The sequence below is a fragment of the Mirounga angustirostris genome, unplaced genomic scaffold (genome assembly GCF_029215605.1).
Source record: "Mirounga angustirostris isolate CCGP_5_RB_7025 unplaced genomic scaffold, mMirAng1.0.hap1 SCAF_15, whole genome shotgun sequence".
Lineage (NCBI taxonomy): Eukaryota > Metazoa > Chordata > Mammalia > Carnivora > Phocidae > Mirounga > Mirounga angustirostris.
In genome coordinates this window covers 19,655,538-19,679,789 of record NW_026991723.1, presented here as the reverse complement: position 1 = coordinate 19,679,789, position 24,252 = coordinate 19,655,538, and the positions used below count along the sequence as shown (strand labels likewise).

Below are 24,252 nucleotides of genomic sequence, written 5' to 3'. Positions count from 1 at the left end.
CCGGAAACCCACAATGGACGGGAGGAAGAGAAGAAGAAATGCTGGAAACCTGGCCTAGGGAGGAACTAGGGGGTCAATACACCAGCCAGAAACTCAGTCATAGCCAATGACCCAGAAGCTTCTTGTCCCTTTGCAATGGCACATACACCCTGATAGAGAAGCAGATCGATCCTGATAGGCACATGAGCCCTGATAGCAGCATATATCCTAAGAGCATCAACATATATGGGAAACTGAATGATTGTTCCTGAATACATGTGCCCTAGGGGAGGATTATACTTCCCTATAGCACTGATGTCAGGCCAGGCCATGAGATTTCCTTTGGCCAAGGAAGTGTCAGCAGAAGTGCTATGTGTCATTTCCAGACAGTCACTTTTAGACCCAGTGTGTGGTTTGCCATTTCTCCTTTTTCTCAGCAATGAGAATGTTCCAGATGGAGGCTGTTCTATCAACCAGTGTCCCAGGGTAAAAGCAATATGAGCAAAGCTTACTGATTTGTCATGTACATGAAGTGTAATGAGAAATAAATCTTTGTGTTAGCCATTGTGATTTGGGAGGCCGTTTGTTACTGCAGCACAACCTGGCTTCTCTTTACTCTTAAAACCTGCAAGATCAATAGCACTGGGGATGAGAATAGAGCATATCTGGTCACCAGGGACAATCTACAGGCTCTAGAGGATGGCAGTGGAAGAGTATTATAGGAAGACCCAGGACAATCTGCCAGAAGCTCAGGGCCAAGCTAAACATGAGAATTGTCTGGAGAAAGCAGGACATAAGAAATCCCCTGGAATACAAAGTGTATTACTCATTTACTTCAACTGAAAACACAGTGGGCTGCTGATGTCTGATAAAACAGAGGTTGTGTTAACGAAGAGGGTTTGAGGGGATGTTGAGATTTTGTTTTGTTTTTCAGCTAGGTCCTGAGCCAAAAGGTAAATTGAGGATTGAGCTGACTTATTTGAGGAGGTAGAGCAAATGATGACAAATGTACACATACTCCCTGGAACCACCACTGTTTGGGGATAGAGTCTTTTTTTTTTTTTTAATTAAATATATTTTTTTAAGATTTTATTTCTTTATTTGAAAGAGAGAGCACGAGTTGGGGGGAGGAGCAGAGGGAGAGGGAGAAGCAGACTCCACCCTGAGCAGGGAGCCCAATATGGGGCTCGAACCCAGGACCCTGGGATCATGACCTGAGCCACCCAGGCGCCCTGGGGAAAGAGTCTTTTGGGGGGGGGGGGGCGGAAAGAGTCTTTTGAATGTAGAATCCAGAAATGGTAGTGCTCTACTATTGATCCAGGCCACAACCCCCTTTTCACACAGTCTCTGTCTCCATTATAAAAGCCAGTTCTAACCTTCTATTTAAATAAGTTCTCCATGGAAGCCTTGCTTGCTTTATGCAGCAACCTGCCTGGGGACAGGAAATATGCCTTGAACCTTTGCCTGAGGGCAAGGACCCTGTTGGCTCAGGCACTAAATTTCCTTCCTGCTATCTGCCCCTCTCCCGGGTTCTGAGTGTTCCACATCAGACTCCATTCTAGGTTCACTGCTCACTTCTGAAGACATCAGTACCATCTTGGAATCATCACCCTCCCGTCCTTGCTGGCCCTTTGCCTGGAATAAAACAGGGATTGTTGGGACCCTGGGTCATCTTTCTTTGCTTGCCAACCCGAGACCCTGCATTTGTCTCAAGGCTCCATCAGTCTGCCCCATTCTGGCCCTCCCTGGGTGACTAACACCTGTGCTCAGCTCTTCTCTCCTGCTGCAAAGCTGTGCTCTTTGTGTGTGGGCATGTCACAAATCAGGGTGACAACCATATGAATGAGGGGGAGATTCAACTTTTAAAATGATCTCCGATGTAGGAAAAGACATTAGGGTTCGAAGCCGAGGGCCAAGAAAGAATTCGTGAGACGTCATTGGTGCAAAAAGGTGATTTTATTAAAGCACGGGGACAGGACCCGTGGGAAGAAAGATCTGCACTGGGGGTCGTAAGGAATGAGTGGCCCATTATATACTTTCAAGTTGGGAGGGGGTTAGGGATAATGTAAGCCTCTAAGGAATTTGGAAGCAAGGTTTCCAGGACTTTGCGGGGGCTAGCTATTGTTGGGAAGAGATCATTTATTACCGTCTAATAAAACCTGAGTCATGAGACCCTTCGATGTATATCAGTGGGTCATATGCTTGGGGGCTGATTGCCAACATGTATTTTGGGAGGTAGAGATAAAGGAAGTTTCTAAAGGAATTTTTATATGTTAAAGGAGACTTTCAGGATCCTGGGGGTCGGGCTAAGATTACCTGTTGCCTTTAGCAAAGTATTAACTTGGAGGCAGTTGAGTCCCTAAAGGAATGTCACTTTGCCTGTTTCAAGGACTTGTCAATGGGCTTGTAAGGTTGTAAGGAAATTTAATAATTTTTCTTCTGCCTTTGTTTCCCACATCAATCTCAGCTATTTTTCATGAGTGATCCAAACCAATAGGGAAGAATCCACCAGGAAGGTTTTATTAGCAAGGTCAAAAATGGAATTTCAAGAGTCCAAGATGGGGAGGATCCAGGATGACAGGTGTTCATCAAAAAAAAAAAAAAAAAAAAAATGGGCCTGGGGTATGGTCTGTTTGACCACAGGAACCAAATGTCTATTGCAGTTACTAAAAAAGTTATCAAAGGAAAGGAGATATTAATCTTCCTCTAAATTATTTTTGCCTGTTTATGTTTGGAAAAGGTTTCTGACCCTGACTTGTCAGATTGAGGTCGGTCAGGATGGCTGGATTAAAATTTTAACTTCAGCAATGTCATGACATTCACACAAAGTTAGAGGGACTATTCTACATTTAAAAAAACTGAAGAATCATGAAAACCAAATGCAGCGTGAGCTCCTTTATATGATCCTAGATTGAAAAGCAAACAGCTAAAAAAGCATTATTTGTATCATAGGGAAATTTTATATGGTCTGTGTATAACTTTATTAAATATATTAAATTGCTGTTAATTTTCTTTTTTAAAAAAAGATTTTATTTTTAAGTAATCTCTACACCCAACTTGGGACTCGAACCCACAACCCTGAGATCAAGAATCACACATTCTGGGAGTGCCTGAGTGGCTTAGTCATTAAGCATCTGCCTTCGGCTCAGGTCATGATCCCAGGGTCCTGGGATTGAGCCCCGTATCGGGCTTCCTCACTCTTCCCCCTGCTTGTGTTCCCTCTTTCGCTGTCTCTCTGTCAAATAAATAAAATCTTAAAAAAAAAAAAAAAGTATCACACATTCCACCGACTGAGCCAGCCAAGCGCCCCTTGCCGTTATTTTTCTAAAGTGAGATAATGATGATGTCGTTTTGAAGACAATGTCCTTGTTCTTAGGAGATACACATTGTCATGCTAAAATAGTTGTGTGAAATGGTATGATGTTTCCAACTTTCTTTCAAATAGCTCAGAAAAATAAGAATTATACATAAGTAAAATCTAGGTGAAGAATATACAGGTACCTATTGTATCTGTCTTTCAACTTTTCTATAGGTTTGAAAATTTTAAAGAGGAAATTTTATCTTGAGAAACCATTGAGAGGAAAGTAACTTGGGCTTAAATGAAGAATGAAAGAAAAGCCAAGATTACTGTGTTCAATTATATGTGTTTCCTCAACTACCTCACAGGAAAATGGTGGGGCTTATTCAGAATGTCTCCAAAGAGCAAAGGTAGGATCAAGGCATGGGAGAGACCAGAAACTAGATTTTAGCTTAACAAAGAAAACCTTGCAGTAAGACTCTCATGCCTTGTCTATAGCCAGCTCCAGTAGCATAGAGAAGACAATTTTAAAAGTAATAATGTGTTTGTCACTTAATATGATCTTTGGATTTTTATTATCAGAGTGACCAGCAAAATCAAGGGAGCTGCTTGAATTTTAATCTAAGAGCAAGAGAATATCCGTACAGAATGAAAGTTAAAAAAACAGTAAAGATTTTCTAAATTATTGAATAAAGCTTGTTCAAAACACTGAAAGCAACCTATCTAACCGTTTATGCACGTACTAGATCATACAGACAGTGGTGTAAGAGATGATTCCACCTGATATGTAAGATTTTGCCCCTTTCACTTTTCTTTAAACTCTTTTCAGTAGTCAAGATGAAAGGCTTAGTCTTGTGGTTTTATATTTCCGACACCTCCCCAGAACATTTAGCAAGGTACAATACTTAACTAAGGACTGAAAAAAAATTAATTTATTTTTATTTTAATGGTTGCCTTCTTTTTAAAGTAACTTTCCAGGATTTCCATTTATGATATAGTCATATGTTTTTTCCACTTCAAGTAAATATATTATAGTCTGAAAAAATATATTATAATCTGAAAAAAATTTAATCAATTAAAAAATTATACCTGGGTGGCTCAGTCAGTTAAGCATCTGCCTTCAGCTCGGGTCATGATCCCAGGGTCCTGGGATCAAGCCCCATGTTGAGCTCCCTGCTCAGCAGGAAGTCTGCTTCTCCCTCCTCCTCTGTCCCTTCCCCAGCTTGTGCTCTCTCTTTCAAATAAATAAATAAAATCTTAAAAAAATAAAATAAAATAAAAAATTATACCAAGGGATATACCAATATGGCAAAAACTGTGCAGGGGGTATTTAGGTATTTGTCCTGGAGGAGGTTCTTTTTCTCTCCTGTGTAACTGAAGTGCTAGAGGCCATTCATTTGCAAACAAGACTCATCTCTAAGGAGAGCTGCCTCTTTTGATGATGAGCCTCTGAAGTTCTCCAGGGTTGATGTGGACAGATGCCATCTCTTCATGTGAAATAAAGCTACAAAAGTAGTCTGTCTTCATGGTTCTTTCTTCACTGTCTTGAATCTTCTGCAACTTCCCCTGAATTGCAATTCTTTGCATGCTGGTCTCCAGCCCTTCAGTTGCTTTCTCTTTGAGGACTTTCAAGCCTTTGAAGACTTAGCAAATACTCTAAAAGAAGGCTCAGAAATTTCCTTGACGGCGACTTTCCATGCAGTATTTACAAGCCTCAAGAGATGATTGAGAGACATCATATAATATGGTAGCACCTACATCAGATTGAGTAGTCTTTACAATCTTTTCCTTAGCATTGAACATCATTTGCCCTTTTGAAACATGTATACAAGAAGGACATCTTACTTTCTTTGACCTTCTTCAGTTTGTCCTATCATATTTCATTTTATACTATAGGCAAGCACTTTCTTTCCTTTTAAAAGTGTTAATTACTTGATATGTTTTCCTCCTTTTACTCTGAGACGTTAAAAACCATAGTATTATAAATCATAGTACCAATGGGAATCAGAACAAGCCTAAGTAAACCACTGAACCATCCTGCTTGAGAATACACTACTCTTGGTCACAAGAGAATCAAATGGTCCACCTTGTACAAACAAATCCCTCCCCATTCTTTGCTTGCTGCCACTGATTGACCATTCAGATAATAGGGGCGATCGATTCTTAATTTCTCTTGAGCATCATAGTATAACATATCTATGAATTTTTTTGAAACCACAATGTTCATAAGTAGAAAAATAGTGTTAATACCCAGTTTTTTTAATTTAAAAATTGTATATTGAACATTCGTACACCTGAAAATGAAAGTATTATCTAACAATGAAAATTCTTGCCTTGTGAAGCAGTAATCTTCCTTTTATAGGATCCTTACAGATGGTGACTAGATGATCACATGTTAGCGTTACATTTGTGAAGTGGGATGGTGTAACCATTACTGCCTCACGAATTCAATATTATATAAAGTTTCTGTGGCATAGAAGGACAATTTAAATGATATGTGTGCTTTCCTGTGTCAGCCCAGAGGAAAAAACGAAGATGATAGTTCTGCCAAAATTTGAACCAGACAGTACATATTCTGAATTATTACCAGGTTGTATTAGTAAAAACCAAATTATTAAAATACTTTTCTGGTGAAATTCATTTCTCACACAGATTTCCTCTGAATCTTTCCTGTAAAGTAAAGCTAGTGATGTCTCATAAGGATGTGCACCTTGGCTGGGTAAGTAAAATTTTCTAAGTACAAAGGACACTCCAAATAACTCATGAAGTATAATAAACATACTCAGGCATGTCAAATTCAAACTTTGATGTGTATTAATGACTCATTTTTTACTTACAGTTGTTATATAAAATCTTATTTTCAACTTAAACACAATATGAAAAGTTCAGAGGAAAAACCAAGACACTAGAAGGAGGATGGACATAAAAACTTCCTCTTTGATAATTGGTTTCACTATTTTGTATTAAAGATTTGCAACGAGGTCGCCTGGAGAATTAAATCCCTAGGAAATTTTCACTCAAATGAGGGAAGAAAGCAGTTTACTGTAAGAGTAAAAAAATATTTTTTTCTATATTTTATATTGCTCTGTATTATTTTCAAACCCAGTTTTCCAGAGCCAGGGTTTCAAGGACAACCAGAGTCTGATGTTACTCTCTCTAGATTTGCTTCTTGAAGCTCATCCGCCTCCAGCCTAGCCTGCGTTATGCTGGTGTCTCCTTGTCATACGCACGCTCAGCATAACCACTTAGAGCTTCATGTATATATTTACCTAGCCTACAGTTACATTTCCTTTCCCTTCCACCTATTCCCATTTTATTTTTTTAAAGATTTTATTTATTTATTTATTTAGCATAAATGGGGGCTCATAGAGGGAGAGAGAGAGCGAGAATCTCAAGCAGACTCCATGCTGAGCACAGAGCTCAACTCAGGGCTCGATCTCATGACCCTGAGATCCTGACCCGAGCCAAAATCAAGAGTAAGACACTTAACTGACTGAGCCACCCAGGTGCCCCAAAAGCTGACTAACTTAGCTGTCTTGTGTTTTTTGTTTTTTTGTTTTTTTTTTTTTTAGTAGGCTTCTGGTGCAGGGCTTGAACTCACGACCCTGAGATCAAGACCTAAGCTGAAATCAAGATTTTGCTTGATCAACTGAACCACCCAGCCGCCCCTTACCTATTCCCATTTTAGGGGAAGGAGTTGTATGGCTCCTTTAATACAGTTCTCTCATTTTTAAATTGAGAACCTATAGCCTAGCAGAACCATTTGAGATTTGCCCAATCAAAAAAGGATAAGCCACATCGTCTCCACGAGGTTTGATTGTTCCCAGTACACTCATTTATCTTCCTCTCCCATGAATTCCCTCAAAAGCAACATCCTTCTACATCTTTGCCAATACTTGGTATTGTCAACCTTTTGATTTTAGCCTTTGCAGTGGTGTGCAGTGGTATCTCATTAGGGTTTTAATTTGTATTTCCCTAGTGAGTACTAATACTGAACATGTTTACTTGTGCTTATTTTCAAGTCATTGATTTTCTTGATGAGGTGTCTATTAAAATATTTTGGCCATTTTTTTATTGGGCTATTGGTTTTATTATTGAGTTATAAGTTTTTTCATTTTCTTTTTTTTCCTTTCCTTCCCTTCCCTCTCCTCCCCTCCCCTCCCCTCCTCTTCCCTTTCCTTTCTCCTTTCCTTTCCTTTCCTTTCTCCTTTCCTTTCCTTTCTCCTTTCCTTTCCTTTCCTTTCCTTTCTCCTTTCCTTTCCTTTCTCCTTTTCTTTCCTTTCCCTTCTCCTTTCCTTTCCTTTCTCCTTTCCTTTCCTTTCCTTTCTCCTTTCCTTTCCTTTCCTTTCTCCTTTCCTTTCCTTTCCTTTCTCCTTTCCTTTCCTTTCTCCTTTCCCTTCCTTTCCTTTCCCCCTTCCTTTCCTTTCCCCTTTCCTTTCCTTTCCCCCTTCCTTTCCTTTCCCCTTTCCTTTCCTTTCCTTTCTTTTCCTTTCTCCTTTCCTTTCCTTTCTCCTTTCCTTTCCTTTCCCCTTTCCTTTCCTTTCTCCTTTCCTTTCCTTTCTCCTTTCCTTTCCTTTCTCCTTTCCTTTCCTTTCCTTTCTCCTTTCCTTTCCTTTCTCCCTTCCTTTCCTTTCCTTTCCTTTCCTTTCCTTTCCTTTCTCCTTTCCTTTCCTTTCCTTTCCTTTCTCCTTTCCTTTCCTTTCTCCTTTCCTTTCCTTTCCTTTCTCCTTTCCTTTCCTTTCTCCTTTCCTTTCCTTTCCTTTCCTTTCCTTTCTCCTTTCCTTTCCTTTCCTTTCTCCTTTCCTTTCCTTTCCTTTCTCCTTTCCTTTCTCCTTTTCTTCCCTTTCCTTTTCTTTCCTTTCCTTTCCTTTCCCTTCTCCTTTCCTTTCCTTTCCTTTCTCCTTTCCTTTCTTTTCTCCTTTCCTTCCCTTTCCTTTCTCCTTTCCTCTCCTCTCCTCTCCTTTCCTCTCCTCTCCTCCCCTCCCCTCCCCTCCACTCCCCTCCCCTCCTTATTTTAAGTAGGCTTCAGACCCAGCATGGAGCCCAGTGCAGGGCTTAAACTCATATGTCTGAGATCAAGACCTGAGCCAAAATCAAGAGTTGGATGCTTAACCAACTGAGCCACCCAGGCACCCCTAAAAGTTTTTTCTTATATGTATTTTGGGTACAAGTCCTTTATCAGGTTTATGTTTTGCAAATGTTTTCTCCCAGTTTATGACTTGTCAGTTCATTTTCTTAAAGTTGTCTTTTGAAGAGCAAATGTTTTCAGTTTTGATGACTCCAGTTTACCAACGTTTTCTTTTTTGGAGTATCCTTTTGATGTCATATCTAAGACATTTTTGCCTAACCCAAGATTGCAAAGACTTTCCTCTTTGTGGTTTTAGTTCTTATATTTAGGTCTACAATGTCTTGAGTAAGTTCTTATACATGGTATAAGGAAGAGGACTAGATTTATTTTTTTGCATTTAGATATACAGCTTTTCCAGCACCATTTCATTTGTTTAAAAGATAATTCTTATCCTTTTAGATTTCCCTGGAAACCTTATTAAAAATATATTGACCATATATGTATAATTTATTTCCAGACTCTATTCTGTTCCATTGATCTATGCCTATCCTTATGCTAATATCACATTGTCTTAATTACAGAAGCTTTATAGTAAGTCTTAAATCAGGTAAGGTAAGTCCTCTGACAGTGTCCTTTTTCTTTTTTTCTTTTTTTTTTTTTTTTAAGATTTTATTTATTGACAGAGAGAGTCACAGTGAGAGAGGGAACACAAGCAGAGGGGTGGGAGAGGGAGAAGCAGGCTCTCCATTGAGCAGGGAGCCCGATGTGGGGCTCGATCCCAGGACCCTGGGATCATGACCTGAGCTGAAGGCAGACGCTTAACAACTGAGCCACCCAGGCGCCCCTGACAGTGTCCTTTTTCAAAATGATTTGGGCTGTTCTGTTTGTATTTCTCCATAAATTGCAGATCTTCTTGTCAATTTCTACAAAAGCCTTCTGGGATTTTGGTAAGGATTGCATTACATCAATGGGTTAACTTAGAAGGAACTGCCAACTTAGCAATATTAAGTCTTTCCCATCCATGAATGTGAAATTCTTCTCTATTTAAGTCTTTAATTTCTTTCAACAATCCTATATAGTTTTCACTGTACAAGTTCTACATTTCTTTTGTTAAATGTATTCCTAAGTATTTTGATCTTTTGATATTGTGAATGAAATTGTTTCCTTAATTTCATTTTTGGATTGTTCATTGTTAGCTTACAGAAATAAAATTGACTTTTCTATGTTGATTTTGTATACTCTGACCTTGTTAACCTAGATTGCTAATTCTAGTTGTTTGGGTTTTTATATATATATATATATATAAGGAATATATATATGTATATTCCTTCTACATACATGACTCTGTCATCACAAATAAAGACAGTTTTACTTTTTCTTTTCCAATCTGTATGCCTCTAATATCTTTATTTTTTTATTGCACTGGGCAGAATCTCCAGTATAATCTTGAATAGAAGTGATGAGAATGGACATCCTTGTCTTGCTCCTGATTGGGGGTGGGGGACAGAATACAGTCTTTCACTTCTATGGGTGGTATTAATTGTAAGTTTTCAGAGATGCCCTTTACCAGGTTGAGGAAATTTGTTGAGAGTATTTTTTTTAAACCATAAATAGCTATTGAATTTGGCCAAGTGTTTTTTCTACATCTATTGAGATGGTAATATGTTGTGTTTTTTTTTTGTCCATCGCTGTATTAATATAGTGCATTACATTAATTGATTTTCAGATGTTGAACTAACCATGTATTTCTGAGTTAAACTCCACTTGGTCATGATATATAATTGCTTTTATATGTTGCTGAGAACGGTTTAATATTTTGTTAAGGATTTTCCTTCTATATTCATGAGGGATATTGGTCTGTAGTTTTCTTATACTGTCTTTGTGTATGTGTTACTTTTTGACTTGGAAACAATACTGTACGTGTGTGCCTTAAGGTCACAAATACAACAGTGAATAATGTTCACTACATTCTCTACTCTCATGGAGTTTACAGTCCTGTTGGAAAAGTCATAAATACTAAAAGAAAATAAATGTTATTTTAGATATACAATTATAATTGTGATTGCTTTAAAATAAATAAATAATGTTATATGACTCTTTAAAGTTATGGAACCAAATGGAGAGGGATAGGTGGACATTAAAAAAAAATTTTAATTCCAGTATAATTAACAGAGTGTTATATTAGTTTCAGTATAGTGATTCAGCAATTTTATGCATGATAAGTATACTTTTAATCCCCTTCACCTATTTCACCATCCCCCCACCCCCTCCTCTCTGGTAACCACCAGTTTGTTTTCTATAGTTAAGAGTCTGGTTTTTCTATTTGCCTTGCTTTATACCTCGTTTTTTTTTTTTGTTTCTTAAATTCCACACATGACTGAGATCATATGGTATTTTGTCTTTTTCTGACCATTTTTTAAATTGGATTATTTGTTTTCTTGGTGTTGAGTTGTATAACTTCTTTATATATTTTGAATACTAAGTCTTTATTGGATATGTCATTTGCAAATACCTTCTCCCATCCAGTAGGTTGTCTTTTAGCTTTGTTGATTATTTCCTTTGCTGTGCAGAAGCTTTTTATTTTGATATAGTCCTAAGAGTTTGTTTTTGCTTTTGTTTCCCTTGCCTCAGGAGATATTTCTAGAAAGATGTTGCTATGGCCAATGTTAAAGAAATTGCTGCCTATGCTCTCTTCCAGGAGTTTTATAGTTTCTGGTCTCACATTTAGGTCCTTAATCTATTTGGGGTTTATTTTTGTCTATGATGTAAGGAAGTGGTCCAGTTTCATTCTTTTGCATGTAGCTGTCCAGTTTTCCCAACACCATTTGTTGAAGAGACTCTCTTCTTCCCATTGCATATTCTTGTCTCTTTTGTTGAAGGTTAATAGACCATATAATTGTGGGTTTATTTCAGGGATTTCTATTCTGTTCCATTGATCTATGTGTCTGTTTTTATGCCAGTACCATACTGTTTTACTTACTATAGCTTTGTAATATAACTTGAAGTCTGGAATTGTGCTATCTCTAGTTTCGTTTTTCTTTTTCAAGATTGCTTTGGCTATTCGGGGTCTTTAGTGGTTCCATGCAAATTTTAGGATTGTTCATTCTAGTTCTGTGAAAAATGCTGTTGGTGTTTTGATAGGGATTGCATTAAATCTGTAGATTGCTTTGGGTAGTGTGGATATTTTAACAATATTTGTTCTTCTAGGGGCGCCTGGGTGGCTCAGTCATTAAGCGTCTGCCTTCGGCTCAGGTCATGATCCCGGCATCCTGGGATCGAGCCCTGCATCGGGCTCCCTGCTCAGCAGGGGGTCTGCTTCTCCCTCTCCCACCCCCCTGCTTGTGTTCCCTCTCTCGCTGTGTCTCTCTCTGTCAAATAAATAAATAAAATCTTAAAAAGAAAAAAAAAACAATATTTGTTCTTCTAATCCATGAGCAGGGAACATCTTTTCATTTGTTTGTGTCATCCTCAATTTCTTTCATCATTGTTTTATAGTTTTTAGAATATAGGTCTTTCACCTCTTTGGTTAAATTTATTCCTAGGTGTTTTATTGTTTTTGGTGCAGTTGTAAATGGGATTGTTTTCTTAGTTTCTTTCTGTTACTTCATTATCTGTGTGTAAAAATGCAATGGATTTCTGTATATTGATTTTTTATCCTGCAACCTTACTGAATTCATTTATCAGTTCTAGTAGTTTTTTGGTGGAGTCTTTTGGGTATTCTATATATGAATCATGTCATCTTCAAATAGTGAGAGTTCTACTTCTTTCTTTCCAATTTGGATGCCTTCTATTTCTTTTTGTCATCTGATTGCTGTGGCTAGGACTTCCAGTACTATGTTGAATAAAAGCGGTGAGAGTGGACATCCCTGTCATGTCCCTGATCCTTAGGGGAAAAGCTCTTAGTTTGAGTATGTTAGGTGTGGGTTTTTTCATAAATGGTCTTTATTATGTTGAGGTATGATTCCTCCAAACTTACTTTGTTGAGGGTTTTTATCATGAATGGATGTTATACTTTGTCAAATGCTTATTCTGCATGTATTGAAATGATCTTTTGATTTTTATCCTTTCTCTTATTGATGTGATGTATCACATTGATTGACTTGTGAATATTGAACTACCCCTGCATCGGTAGGGGGACATGCTTTATCGATTAGTAAGGAAGAACTCTCCCAAGGGGTGATATTTAAGCTAAAACCTAAAACATGAGCCTCCTGGAAAAGGGAAAGGAGATATGGGGGTATTTCAGACAGAGGTAACAATAGGTGCAAAGGAGCCAGCCAGGAAAAACTTTGATGAAATAGAGAAACTGGGCCATATGAAGAAAAGCAAAATACATGAATGACTAAAGGGAGGGGGAAGCTTGAAAGGTAAAATGCTTTACTTTATCTTCTAAAAGTACTGAATTTGGCCCTGAGAAAAATGCAGGTATTACTCGAAGAAGCCAAAGAGTTGCTTGGATGGAAAGAAAATTATTTCTAATCCTGTCTTCTTGTCACTTAGAAGGTTCCTAGAGGCTGGGTATGATGATGCTCTCACAAACCTTAAGATCCACTGGTTGAATGTGACTTCAGGGATTTTCAGACATCTTGTATACCAAAACCCAAATAAGAGAAGCCTGCCCACTGCATTTTGCTGGAAGTACTTGTATAAATAGTTCAGTGTGGTTTTTATTCTTCGATGGTCATAAGGATTTTTCTGGCACTCAAAGAGTTACATACCCATTCATCTGTCAACTGAAATAGAAATATTACTCAAGAGAGTGTTCACAGGCACATGTTTAAATAAATGCAGGTAAGACAAGTGAAAAATGGCTCAGTCCTACATACCCTTGGCATTCTAGGAAGCATGTGTACATTTTAAAACTGATTGCTTTTCTAATTCTCTGTGTATCATATTGACGGCTTTAAAAAGAATTTACTGATTTCCTTGATGAAGAGTTTAGCAAATGCAGAATTGAACTTAATTTCTGAATGCTTTGATTGCTTCTAATTGCCTTTTGTTTCTTTATGTGTCTCAGTTTAATACCACAGAAAGCTTTTGAATCATTAACGCTGGAAACATAAACCCACCACTTCATCACACAATAAGTAAATCATAGGCATCCAGGCTAGCCTGCAAATCTGACCTGGAAGTGTCTTTTCTAAGGTTCAGCTGGGAGATTTGTCTGTCTTCAGCCGCTTAAGTCATTTGTCATCTTAGTGGAAATTTTCAGGATGCCCTCACGGCTATAAATTTCCAGCCTGGTATGGAAATTCATTGCCCCATCCACATCTGAACATTCTAGATATGGAAGAAGCTTTAAGTTATATTCACTGTCTGAAACAGCAAGGGAATCTTAAAGTCCTCTTATTGCAAACCCCTTCTCCTCCTTCTCCCCCAACCCAGCGGAAGTAATGGTATAATGCAAAGGTAGCTTTAAAATAACATATACCGAAGGTTATTGTTAGCTCTTAGCTTAAGAATACAAACTTCAGGGTGCCTGGGTGGTTCAGTCATTAAGCATCTGCCTTCGGCTCAGGTCATGGTCCCAGGGTCGCGGGATGGAGTCCCACATTGGGCTCCCTGCTGGGTGGGAAGCCTGCTTCTCCCTCTCCCACTCCCTCTGCTTGTGTTCTCTCTCTCACTGTGTCTCTCTCTGTCAAATAAATAAAATCTTTAAAAAAAAAAAAAAGAATATAAACTTCAGAATTAGACCTGGATTCAAATCTAGACTCCCCGCTTTTAGCTGTATGCCCTCAGGAAAGTTATTTACTCTCTCTGAGACTCAGATCCTTCATCTAAAGAATGGAGGAAATAATCTCTATCTCAAATGGCTGTTATAAGAATCAAACAAGATAATATACATAAAGCATAAGGCCTACTTCTCGGCACACAATAAGAGCTCATGAAACTTATTAATTTACAGATAAGGAAACTCATCTATCTATGAAATATCTAAGAGGCCACACACTTGTCCAACGTGTCATGGAATGACTGGTGCAGAACCGTAGAGTTGAATGCTCTTGATTTTCATACCAGAGTTCATTCTGCTCTAAATGCTCAAATACTTTGGTTGTTTTTCAAGTGATAAGTGCAGAATTATTCCTCCTGCTTTCTTATTTTTCTGATCACTTAGAGTTTTGGTTCTAGCTTGCTATCATGTGGACCTTAAGCTAACCAATATGCTCATCTGAAAAAATATGAAAACAGTGCAAAATAATTAGAAGGTGAAAAACCTAATTGGAAAAGAAATATTCTGAGAATATGGTAAAAATAGTTAGAAGAAATACATATGCAGTAACTATAGAATAATGGCTTTGTTTTGAATGATGATACTTTTTAATTTGCTAAAGGAATTTTTTCAGGAAAAAATTATACTTGATGCAAAGTCTAATATATGGTCTTTGTATATGCATGTATATTACCAAAAAAATGTTTTTAAGAACTTATTTTCCCCCTAAATGTTTCAGCTAAACAAGAAGGGTTTGTAGAGGGGAAAGAGGAGAGAGACCTAGTGCTGTTTTTCCCCTGTGACAGGAGGGATTTTACCAAGAAATAGAAGATGGATACCACCTTGTTCCCACTGCCAAAAGGAGTTCTACTGAAGTCCAAAGCAGAAGAGGAAAGTGAGAAAGTAATTCTTACTGATGATAGCTAGAACAGTAAACTGGGAGTCGAGAAGGAGCTTTCCCCTCTTGTGCTAGTTCAACATTATTTCAGCCTTGTTTGCTTGGACCCCCAGCCTCCTTCCCTTGGTATCGCCAATCTACCCCTGACCTGGGAGGGCATAGCCCAGGACCTCTTGCAGCCTGTGGGCCCCAGTGAAACTTACTGGAAATGTGACAGCAGTAATTGTACTGCTGTGGTTCCTTGGATCATATTAAGTAAGATTCCTTTTATTCATATTTACATAAGCAAAATGTGATAGTAACTACAAATAATATAAGTAATATGAAACGTGAGAGTGAAAAAAATAAGTCCTCTTCGCCCACAGCACTTGGTATCTTGCTTTTTTCACTTGACCATATGTCTTGGAACTTTCACGTAGTAAATATAATAAATCTACCTCATTTTTTTTTTCAATCATCATATAGTATTCTACAGTATAAATGCACAAAATTCATTTAACTATTCCCTAATTGAGGCAAATTTCTGCGCTTTTCCAGTTGTTCTTTATTATAAATAAAGCTGCAATGACTGTGTTTATTTTTGAACACGAATGTTTCAAAAGAATAGATTCTTAGAAATGGAATTCAGAATTCCAAGGATATGCTTATTTTAAATTTTAATAGATATTTCTAAGTTGCCATCAAAAAAGTTTATATTAATGTACGCTATTACAAACTGTATGGAAATCACCCATTTCCACCTGATAATACTTGTGTCAATCTATTCTTCACAACCTGATTGGTTATAAAGTATGCCTCATTGCTTATTTTGCATTTCCTTTATTACTTTTGAGACTAAGCAACTCTTTAAATTTTATCATTCTTTTTGTGTGTGTGAACTGTCTATTTCTTTTAACCGGTTTTACATTTTATCCTTTCAATAATTTTAGTAGATTTTAATAGATTTTGTATATTATATTTTGTTTTATATATTTTGCAAAGACTTTCAGTGGGACCTTTTATTTTGGGGTCTTTTGTCATACAGATTAGTAAGACCTTTTTATTAATGGCTCCTGGAATTTATGTCTTTCTTAGGAAGGCCTTCATTACCATCTCCCCTCACATTATAAAAACTGATGTGCTAAAATTTACTGTAGTTCCTTCCTGATTTGGGTTTTTTTTTTTTTAATTAGTGTTTAGAATTTAACCATTTGGATTTTGTGTGTATGATGTGATAATGGCATCTAAATTAAATCTTTTTCTGGTTTTCCAATCCTCTCAATATCATTTTTGAATAGTCCTTTTTGTTCGGATTTGAAATACATGATCCTTTATTTTTGAATTTCCTTTTTCAGTTCAGTTTGTTCATGTCTTTATTGTGAACCAAGACAACATTATTTAACATAAACATGAAAAGTCAGGTCCTTCCTCTTTGTTCTTTTTTTTTCCCCCAAGTTTAATTGCTTGTTCTTGTGCATTTTCTCTTCCACATGAACTCTAAAATCAGCTTATCAAGTTCAGTAAATCTCCTGTTGTGATTTTTATTAGGATTGCATTGAATTTATGGATTAATTTGGAAAGGTGACATCTTTATAATATCGACTCTTTCATTCAGAAACATGTATAGCTTTCCATCCATCAGGTCTTCTTTTGTATCTTCCATAAAATTTTATAGTTTTCTTCACGTGGACCTTGCATTGTTCTTGTTAGTTTATTCCTAGGGGATTGTTTTTAAAGCTTATGTTGCCACTGGGAATGGGCTCTTTAGATTTTGGTTTTCTGCAGAGAAAAGGATATGAAAATGAAAAGAAAGCAGGCACTGAAAGAACAGGAGAGAGAAGAAAAAGAAAAATTAGGAAGGGAAGATGAGATGATGAACAAGGAAGACAGGAGAAATTTAGTGGGGTTTTTTTTTTTAGTACCTATCATGTGACGTGTCCTATGATGGAGGCGTTCGTGAGCACCATCTCACACACTCTTCCCGCCAGGTGTCTCATCTGAGAAAACTGAAGCTTAAAAAGGTCAGCAAGGAAGCCTGGAACAGGAAATGGAAAGGGAACAGTTTTGGAGTGAGATCTGGGAACCGCTCCCAGATTCTAATCTCACCAGCTGTGTAATTTTGCTCCAGTTACCTAATTACATTTCTCTTTTGGAAAACTTGAGTAATATCTGCTCAGGTGATAGTGAGGATTAATTGGAATCATGGATCTGAAGTGTGTCTGCTCATTAGATGCTGCTCTCGGTGAATGCCAGTTCCCATCCATGAACCCATCCCTTCCTGCCCCCTGCCTTTCTGCCATGACAGGGAGTCCCAGAGTCTGCTCGAGATAGCAAGGAGCATTCAGGTTAATATGCAATGTAATTTTTATTCCCTGAGTCCATAACATCCAGGAACGCATACCTAACATTCTTAAGAAACATTGTAGGAGAAACAGTCATTAGATACTGTGATCTGAGTCTGAAAAAAATAACATAAACCTAAAAAAAAAAAACCATCCATTTTTACAAAAGGAAGCACTGTTGAAATGTGAATCCATATTCAAGCCCAAATCCCCAGTGAGAAACACCCTCTATTTCTACCCAAACAATAGTTCCTTGTCCCGAGACAAGGCTGTCTACATAGCTCTGGAAGGCATCAAATCCCCATGGTGATGGCAACGGTTTCTCCTAGGGACACTGGAAACAGTGTCTGGAGGAACCACAGCACCTGACCCAGGGCTTTGGCCATTGAAACGAGACTCGTTCCCAGCCTGAACAGTCGGAAAAACAGAACTGGCCCCTATGTCCTGGCTATGTCTTGTATTTGCTGTAGGGCTCTGATCCTCTGGAGAAGTTATCCATATGAGATGTGAGTCTGAAGCCAAGAGAGGTAAATAAGGCATACTGAAATGTTCTCTTCTAGGCACCATGCACATTTGTTCCCAACACATTACTCTTACTCATCACGAAAATGTATGACCTGGCCTGGATGGAAATCCTCTGCTCTGAGCCTTATTTCCCTCATCTGAAAAATGGGGTTAATAACAAGGATCTCAAAGGATTGCTGTGATGATTAAATCATACAAATGTAGAATTATGCCCAGTGAAAATCCAAAGTATTCTTTCATCATATAGAAAACTGTATTCATAGCTGGTGAATGTTTTCAGTGGTTCTGCGTTTCACTATTCAAGGGGAAATGTGATTTCTGCAATAAAGCCAAATGTCATATGATTCTGGGACTAGTAAATAATGTGTGCAATTAAGCAGAGCAACTGTATTTTTTAACTTTTTTTGAAGGAGTGATCTCTGTTAAATACTGAGACTGGTTTCCATATGTGACCTGTAAATTGACCTCGACCCATCAGATCTATATCCAAATTATATCCAGAAGCCAGTCACTTCTGACCACCTCCTATGCTACTGCCTGTTCAAATTGAAGCCATTGTCATCTTTCTCCAGGATTATTGTAAGTAGTGTCCTCCTAAATGGTTTCCCTACTTCCTATTTACCTAAAAATATTTTGAGCAATGATAGTATCATTGGAATAAATGTATCATCTCTCTAGAGGGATGTTTTGGCCATCACTTAGATATTCACTTAGTTAACAAATATTTATGGAGCTTCTACCATATGCCAGCCTTTTTCCAGGCTCTGATGATACAGCAATGAACACAACATACACAGATCTCTGCCTCATACAGCATATATTCATTGGGTGCAATGACTATTTAACAAATAAACAAGTATAACATACCCTATGCCAGAAGGTGATGGGCGCTATGGAGAAAAATAATGTGGAACAAGGGAGGGGAAAGGAGCACAGGAGTGGGAGTGGAAAGTGGGGTTTTTAAGTTTAAACATGGTGGCTGGAAAAAGTCCTTCTGATGAGCTGACATTTGAGCAGAGACTGGAAGGAGAGGTGGGAGAGGGCCACATGGTTATGGAAAGGATAATGGAGAGAAGGGAGTAGAGAGGGTGTTCCAGGCAGAGGAAACAGCAGGTACAAAGGCAAAGCAAAGAGGCCAGACCGGCTTGGCACAGTGAACAGAAGGAGAATAGAGAGGTGGTTACACATATGGTGGGAATGGGAAAGGGATCACAATGATCACTTCAGGCCTTCATGAGGACTCAGGTTCCTACTCAAATGAGTTGGAAATCCACTGGAGAATTGTGAGGGGAGAGGTGACCATGATCTGATTTACGTTTTTAAAGGATCATTCTGGCTAACCACTTCCGTAGAGCAATGGTTCTCAAACTTGAATATGCATCAGTCACCTCCGAGGGCTTGTTACAACACAGTTGCCACATCCATCCCGAGTTTCTGATTGAGTAAGTCTGGTGTGATGCAGGAGAATTTGCATTTCTAGCAAGTTCCTAGGTGATGCCAATGCTGCTGGTCTGCGACACACTGTGGGGACCACTGGTGAACAGAATAGTTTGTAGGAGAGGGAATAGTTGAGGCAGGAGAGCCAGCTAGGGGGCTATTTGCAGTAATCCAGAAAAAAGATGATGATGCCTTCAGTTCAACTAGGTGGTAGCAGAAGAGTGGTAAGAAGAGATTAGATTCTGGGTAGAATTTGGATATAGATCCAGTGGAATTTGCTGAAGCATTGAGTGTGGAGCATTATGAAAGAAAGAAATGAGTCCAGAGTTTAGTTTAAGCAACTAGATGAATGAAATTACCATTTACTGAGACGGCAAAGACTTAGGTAGGGTGTCAGGCTTAGTTTGGGGGACCGTTAGATTTGTTATGCCTGTTAAGGATCTAAGTAGAGATGTCAGTCAAGTCTTTTCTTTTAGAAGAGTCTAGAATTCAGGAGAGAATTTTGGGCTGGAGGTAGAAGAGCAGGAGCAGCAGCATGTAGATGGCTTCGTGAAGCCTGGCTGAGATCATCACTGGAATTAAGGTAGAGAAGAGGTTCAATGCCTGATGCTGTGGCAGTCAGTCCTGGGGTCAGAAGTCAGGGTGAGGAGAGGGACCAGAAATGAGACTGAGGTCAGGGAGGTGAAAGGAAAACCAGGAGAGTGTGGGGGCCTGGGTGTCAAGGGAAGCAAGTATTTTAATGCATTCAGGTGCATTTGCTATGAAGCCACCTTGTCATAATAGTTACTGCCAGGCATCCTCTGTGAAGGAGGAGATACTGCCTACCATGAATATGCCAAATTGTGAAGTGGTTCCTTATGGATAAATTATCCCCACAGGAAAAGATAGTTTCCTTGATTGAAATTTCATACACATACACACACACACACACACACTCACTTTTGAGCTGATTTTACTGTTGCAACCAAAAAAACACACCATTGACACAATTTAATCATTAACATAGTTTGAATCTTTTCTTTCATCTTAGAGCATTCTGTCTAGCTTACTTTTGTCTTTGAAGCAAATTGTCCAATTTTGAGGGTTGGAGTTATATGTGTGATCAGACTGCTGGGAATTTATGTGAGTAAATTGAATAAATGTTCCAGAAAGTACAGAGGTTTTTTTCTTGCCCCCCCCCTTTATTTTCTGATGTTGAGTCTTGGAGGAAACCTTTGGTTTTTCAACACAATTCCAGCTACCTCAGCTCCCTGAAGTACTTACTACAGGAAGCTGTTGCTTGCTTCTCTTGTGAGAATTACAGAGAAATTCTGGTAATTCAGGATGCACTGAGAAGAGCCATTTGTTGCATACCTTACCAAGGTACAGCTGATGGCAAGCAAGCCTTACTCAGTAAAGAAGTTAGTGATAATTCATTTCACAGACTTTTTACATTGTCTCTTTTGTGAGTTGCAACTCATCTTTAAACCTGTATAGTGTTAAAAAAGTGTACCCCACAGACTGTGTATTGCTTCTCATTATAAGAAAAAATACTACTTGTAACTCAGCATTACACTCCCCAAATAAATTGGGCAAAGAAGACAATGCCCAGCACTGTGGTTGTTACAAGTGGTGAAGGGATGAATGATTCGCACAGCACATTGCTGCATGTTACCTCTTTAAGGGGGACCATGGGTGCTGGTACTCAGCACTCCTCCCCATAGAAGATGCCCAAACAGACTTCGTGGAGGTATATAGTCTGCTTCTCTATAAGGAGAAAAAATTGTTTATTATTCAGGCTTACTTACCAAATGGAATATTGAAATACTTAGGACTAGGTATGTAACCTTTTCATGTCTTGTTTATTTAACAGATATTTCTATTAAATTTCAGGCACTGACCTATGTGTCTGAGATATATATATAAACACAACAGACAAAAAGCCATGCTTTCTTGGAACTTACATTCTTGTGGGGGGAGAAAACAATAACTAAAAGCATAATAAATAGTTAAGTTATAGAATATGTTGCAAAGCCATAATGCTGTGGGAAAAACAGCATGAGAAGAGGTTTGGGCATGCAGGGAGAAAAACAGTTTGCAGTTTTCAATAGAGGAGTCAGGGTAGGTCTCATGGAGAGGGTGACATTTGAGTGAAGATTTGCAGGAGGTAAAGTAGTTAGCCAAGTGGATTTCTGAGGGAAGAATGCTTCAGGCAGATAAAAGAACCAGGGCAGAGTCAGGCCAGGAATGTATAAGGAATAGGATGGGGACCAGTGTGTCTGGAGCAGAGTAACAGGAGATGAGATCAGAGAGGAGATGGGGCCCCACTTGTAGAGGGCCCCATTGGCCATTCTAAGGACTTTGGCATTTTCTTTGAGTGAAATGAGAAGCCCTGGGAGGATTTTAGGAAGAAGAGTGATATGGTCTGAATTACATATCAGGAAGATCATTCTGGTTTCTTTGTTGGAAAGTCTCTTAAAAGGCAAGTTTGGCAAGTTTGGGGACAAGAAGACCAAATAGGCTGTGAGATGAAACTAGAGTGTTGGCTGTAGGGATGGAGGGACATGGTCAACAGCGATCCCCAGATTTTGTATGAATAACTGGAAGGTTGGAGTTGTCATCAACTGAAATGGGAAAAACCTCTGATAGAGAGGTTTGTGGTAGAAGCCAAGAACTTCATTTTCAGACGTGTTAAATTTGAGATGTCTGTGAGGCATCCAAATGGAGATGTCAAGTAGGCAACTGCATGTATGAGCCTAAAGTTGAAAAGAGAGGTTGGTCACAAGATGTAACTGCAGGAATCATTGTCATATCGATAAAGGAGTTCATTAAGAAAGTTGGTGCTTATACAACTCAACACCAAAATCCAAATAATCTGATTAAGAAAGGGACGGAGGACCTGAATAAACTTATTCCCAAAGAAGACATACAGATGGCCAATAGACACATGAAAAGATACTCAACATCATTAATCATCAGGGAAATGCAAATCAAAACCACAATGAGATATCACCTCACACCTGTCAGGATGACTAAAATAAAAAACACAAGAAATAACAAGTGTTGGCGAGGATGTGGAGAAAAAGGAACTCTCATGCACTGTCAGTGGGAATGCAAACTGGTGCAGCCACTGTGGAAAACAGTATGGTGGCTCAAAAATTTAAAAATAAACTTACCATATGCTCCAATAATTCCACTACTGGGTATTTACCCAAAGAAAACAAAAACACTAATTCAAAGAGATATATGCACCGCTATATTTATTGCAGCATTATTTACAATAGCCAAGATACGGAAGCACCCCAAGTCTATCATCTATCCATTGAGAGATGAATGGATAAAGATGTGGTATATACATACACACCGGAATATTACTCAGCCATAAAAAAGAAAATCTTGCCAAGTACAATAACATGGTTGGACCTAGAGGGTATAATGCTAAGTGAAATAAGTCAGTCAGAGAAAGATAAAAACCATATGATCTCACTTGTATGTATAATGTAAGAAACAGACAAATGAACAAAATAAAAAAGAGACAGACAAACAAAAAACCAGACTCTTAAGTACAGGGTACAAACTGGTGGTTGCCAGAGGGCAGGTGGGTAGGGGGATGGGTGAAATAGATAAAGGGGATTAAGAGTACACTTATCATGTGATGAGCACTGAGGAATGTTTAGAATTGTGGAATCATTGTATACCTGAAACTAATGTAACATTGTATGTTAATTATACTTCAATTTTGAAAAAAGTTGGTACAGGGAAAGAAAAAAACCAAGGACTGATCCCAGGGGTACTCCAAAATTAGTAGGTCTTGGAGAAGAGGGGGGACTAACACAAAGACTAAGAAGAAATAACCAGTGAGCCAGGAGGCAAATGAAAAAGAATATGGTGTTCTGGAAGCCAAGCGAAAAAAATACATGGAAGAGGGAGTGATCAGCCATGCCACTGGATTTACAGGTGAATTTCCATCCTCTGCAAAATGCAAGTAATAATAGTGCCTGCCTCATAGGCATAAATCAGATAATTTATGTGAATGGCCAATCACAATGCTGTATGCCAATAAAGGCTCAAAAATACTACCTATTTTTTCTATTCCTAACATCTCTGAAAAATCACTTCTCATTATAAAGCTGTTCACTGTACAAGATAACCCGTAGGGGGCGCTCAAAGCCTTCCTTCTTTGCTGGTACTGCTCTTCCCCCAAGAGGTCCCAAACTTAGATGCGGGACAAAATGGACCCAATGGCAACCGAATCCTCCATGGTAAAGGTGGAAAAGTGCAATGCAGTGGATGTCAGACTTAAGTGAGGGTAAGAATTGCCCAAGGAGCTTGTTAAGGTGGAAATCTACAGCAGGCCCAGCCACCAGAGATTCTGATTAAGTACACTGAGAAGAGACCTGAGAATCTGCATTTTCCGACTCCAGTTGATTCCAGTGTATGTCTTCCCACACTGCTGCAGTGTGGGAGAGAAAGAAAACCAACCAGCCTGTAGCAAATATTTGCTTCCTCTGTTTTTTTTTAGGACCTTAGAATAATTTTTGCTTCTCTTTTGTCTCTCTTCTTCTATGTAGCCAATGAAGTGAGCCAACCTTGGGAGTTCTTCTAGACAGGGAGGTCCTAACAGGACCAGGATGATTCTACAGAAAGCAGGCCTGGGGTGAGTGGTTTGGCCCAGCTTTTAGTCTGTCCACCTCAGAAAACACAGTGTGGGGCCTCGCAGTCCTCGTCTGGCCCCCGGCTCTTTTTGTTGTTGTTTTGATAACATTTACATTTATGTCCAACATTTACAACTCAGGCGATTTCACATACAACCCCAGGCTTCCTGATTCTCTAGGACAATAAGAAGATTTGAAACCTGGTCCTGCATTCCCACATAGCAAAGTTGCTTTCCTCAGGTGGGCATGGGCTCCATAAATTGCTACTATCCCCTTCCTCTTTACCCCCCAAAAATCGAAGCCAAGGGTCCATTGCCATTTATCATCATAATTACACTTATATTTTCCTCAATGAACTATTTCTTTGGAAAATAAAGTTATA

At 38.7% G+C, this 24,252-nt stretch overlaps 1 long non-coding RNA gene across 1 annotated transcript in view; it reads left to right on the top strand.

Annotated features, from left to right (window-relative positions):
• Positions 1-24,252, top strand: part of LOC123849585 (uncharacterized) — a 126,758-nt gene that overhangs the window by 79,434 nt on the left and 23,072 nt on the right. Inside the window, exons 6-9 of the long non-coding RNA XR_010407831.1 lie at positions 5,930-5,996; positions 18,210-18,378; positions 22,965-23,172; positions 23,787-23,872. This is a non-coding gene — a long non-coding RNA (uncharacterized LOC123849585). The remainder of the gene's footprint in view (positions 1-5,929; positions 5,997-18,209; positions 18,379-22,964; positions 23,173-23,786; positions 23,873-24,252) is intronic.